This window comes from Atta colombica, unplaced genomic scaffold, assembly GCF_001594045.1.
Source record: "Atta colombica isolate Treedump-2 unplaced genomic scaffold, Acol1.0 scaffold33, whole genome shotgun sequence".
Taxonomy (NCBI): domain Eukaryota; kingdom Metazoa; phylum Arthropoda; class Insecta; order Hymenoptera; family Formicidae; genus Atta; species Atta colombica.
In genome coordinates this window covers 961,075-965,016 of record NW_017259437.1, presented here as the reverse complement: position 1 = coordinate 965,016, position 3,942 = coordinate 961,075, and the positions used below count along the sequence as shown (strand labels likewise).

The following is a 3,942-nucleotide window of genomic DNA, read 5'->3' as shown; positions in this document are numbered from 1 at the left end:
CACACACACACACACACACACACACACACACACACACACACACACACACACACACACACATACATATAATAAAAATAATCATTAAATGAACATGACATAATCAATATGAAGAATGCATGAAAAGCAGTTTTTTTTTTTAAATTAATGCGATGGGATGCTCTCATACTAATGATCATAATTTTCTAGAAAATGTCAAGATATTTCTTAATAATCGCGTTTTAATCTTCACTGGCTTTTTAATCTTCGCTAGAACGCGATTCTCAGCATTTAATGCACGTGAGTTCAACAACTTTTGGTTTTTCACACAATTCACTTTGTAATTGGATTAATCGGTTGTCAGATGGTTAACGGAATGGATACGATGTCTTCATGCCCATTCATTAGATGTATACGTAGCACAGACATTTCTCGAACGACGTATTAATGAACACCCGCCTCCGAGTTCTCTTCTCAAGACTATACTTGCGCTATTTACATAGGCTTGGAAGTCGTAGGAGGCAGAAAAAATTATCATGAGGAAGAGAAGTCGACCACTTGAGTATAGATCGCCGTAACAAGCGTTTCTTCTTCGATTTTTTTTGTTGCCTTGTCGAGGAGGCTTACATCACATGCTCCTTGCGGATCTGTTTTTTGCATACTCTTCTTCCCCGACGAACGTCATTTCCGTGTTACCATACATCGCGCATTACATGGTATACCGGTCTAACATGCCTAATCATTCTCCAACAAAACCGCAGTCGCGACCTTGGCGGATAACATAATACTACCGCGAGATATAATATATTTATAATACATGCGGGATTACGTACAATGATGACACTTAATGGTAATTTGTTTTGAAGTTAAGAAGAATAGCTTTTAAAGGGAAATCAGCTATCTATAATAAAAATAATTTACGTATGAGATTATCTCGCTAAATTTAAAACAACATCATTTTTAATCAATCACTGTTAAAGAGAATCTATTTATATGTTTCATATACTGAGAGAAAAATGTTTGGTATTTGTAACTATAATTACATATTACTATAATTATTGCTGTTATAATAATAATAACAATATGTGTATAGTTCTAGCAACAAATGTATAATTATCCATATTATCCATATTAACATATTAACATAGTTAACCATATTTATAACCATATTAACATAGTAACCATATTTTTTATGGTTGTCCCAAAATATAAATATAAAATTTATAGTCACTTGAATCATTTTTATGGTAATTTCAACTATTTTATGGTTATAATAACTATACTTATTATTATTGTTATTTTAGGTTGCCAACTATATACAATGTTGCTAGAATTATACACATAGTTACTGTTATTATTATTATAGCAACAATAATCATAATAATAATAATAATATATAATTATAGTTACAAATACCAAATAGTTACCAAACATTTTTCTCTCAGGAGAACATCATTAACTATGCACTCCAGATTCAAAAATTTTATTTTTTAGCTAAAATGACTGTATATTCTGAATTTCTTAATGTCTCCCAATTTCTTCTGTGATACTTCATCAAATACAATATATTTTAGAAAAGTGATCTTTACAATCGATTTAAACTGACTATTTGAGTCGCGAGTTGTATTTTTGGAAAGATTTTTAAGCTCTAAAAAATCTGAAAAAATTCTGATACTCTTAACATTTTGGATACGATTGAAAATTATATGTTGCAAAATGTTTTTTATTTCTTAAGTCTGAATTTAAGGTGGAATTAGCAAAATAATTTAAAATTGAAAAGTTGTTTGAATCTTCAAATGTGGTGGTCTGCAAAGGATTAAATGGCCACAAAACTCGTGAAATAAATCTAATTATTTATTAATTTGTTTAATAATGCGTAAACAAACGTTTCATCATTACGTATTGTAACACATATCAAAATAAAATAGTTAATTTATGATTAACTTTACAGATTCCTTTATTGCAAATAGACGTATAATAATAGATCGTATAATAAGTAAATATAAAATATAAGACGGATAAGCAATAAAACAATTACAATATAATAAACTTCCAATCAGTGTTCTAAATAGTTATTTTTGTATGATTATGTTAGATTCAATTATAAAAGTATTAAAGAAATAAACAAGAAAAAACAAGATTTAACAAATAATATGTACATCGAATGCAATTAATTTTCTCATTATTATTTTTACTAACACATGACATGCAATACGATTCTAATATGCTCGTGTAATTAGCGGAGCTCGATCGAAAGGATGACTCGTTTTATAAGTTCAGGTGGCTCGCAAAAATATTATCTTCAGGGTCTTACCAGCATATGCGATTCAAAGAGCATTGAAGAAGCATTGAAAGAAGCATACATGTAATCATACGGGCGACGTATGATTATGTCTTATTAATAAATCATTTTTGCTACAAAGCGACACAATGGCATATTGGTGAATAATTTACAGCTACGATTTCAACGTGCAGCTAATAGATTTTCACCATTAACTGCATTGAAAAACCGCGAGCGACAGAGGTCACGCGCGCCAACAGTCGCATTAGGAATGATATTGCGCCAGATCTCGTGAGTAGTATGAAAATCACCGGGTTTGCCATGTTTTACCCGAGAAACAGTGATCCATTAGGTCCGGTTCGTTAGTCAGCACAAACATCGAGAAGCACGTTCTCGTGCGAGACATCATCTGTCGCGAGCCAACAGATATTTGTCACGACATTATTATGGCATTATTTGCGTAAGATTGCCGCTTTAAGAGAGAGAGGATTGGCGCAATTCTGCAATAAAGCGTGGTATGTTGATGATTTCAAATCGTGGAAGACGCAAGGTCTTCATCGTAATAACTTCACACGATGTCGTGCGCGTTGAAAGCCTAATGTATAATTGCAAAGTACAAACAACAGGAACAAGGAATAATAGATTTCAATCTATCTGTATACACGATTTCTGATAAGTTGAAATCTGTTATTCCTTGTTTTTTCTATTACCTGTGATTTTCGATTTGCATTAGGCTTAAAGCGATAGACTATGGAATATATCACGTGTATATCGCATTTCTTCATTTATTACGGGGGATTTAAACCTGATTTAGGAGGCAAAATGCATGATTTTTAGATTTACTAGTTAATGTATTCTTCACAATAATTTTTATACGCACTTATATCTGCGATTGATTCGTTATGGCTTATTTCTCGATTTTTTTGATAAAAATAAAAAATTCAAACTGGACCCTACAAAGCGAATACATTTAAAAAATAAATTGTTAATTGTAAAATCATAAAGATAATATCAAATTTTATTTTATTTCAAATTTATTTGTACGCAAATTAGTAATAAATACAATTAATATTAATTTCCAAACAAACTTTGGTTATAAGCTCTATGATATTAGATCCTCCTTTATTGAAGATCATTAACTCTTTTTGAAACATTTTCAGGCTACATTGAAACTCATACAGTGATATTAAAACTTAAATCCTTAACAAGATTTCTTGAATTTTGTATTTTAGAATTCTAAGGCTAGAATCAATTCAACAACTAAAAACTTAAAAAAAAAACAAATTCTTTTTTAAGTTTCTTTATTAAAAAAATCCTATTCTCAAAGGATTAAGAGAAACAAACGGTGTGTGATATTCGTACTCTACAAATATCCAAAATGAAATAAATTGCTTTAACCGATAAAATTCTCCTTTCTTCCAAGTATTCCCGATTAACTGCAACGCTATCGTGGTTTTTTACCAGAATCAACAGGTAAATGTTGTTAGAACTCGAGACGTATAATCATTATTATAGGCTTAAGTAGAATTTCGTAGACCTCGACTCCTCGCGTATTACATGTAATAATCGCATCATTTGGCCACGATGCGGATATAATATTACTGAGGTTACAGGTGAAAAATGATGAAGAGTGGCGTTAAAGTGAGCTTTCCTTCTCAACGAATGGAACCTCGAAACGCGAGTGA

At 31.1% G+C, this 3,942-nt stretch overlaps 1 protein-coding gene across 1 annotated transcript in view; it reads right to left on the bottom strand.

The window, feature by feature from the left end:
- Nucleotides 1-3,942, bottom strand: part of LOC108690572 (nuclear migration protein nudC) — a 90,973-nt gene that overhangs the window by 37,836 nt on the left and 49,195 nt on the right. The window lies entirely within an intron of this gene.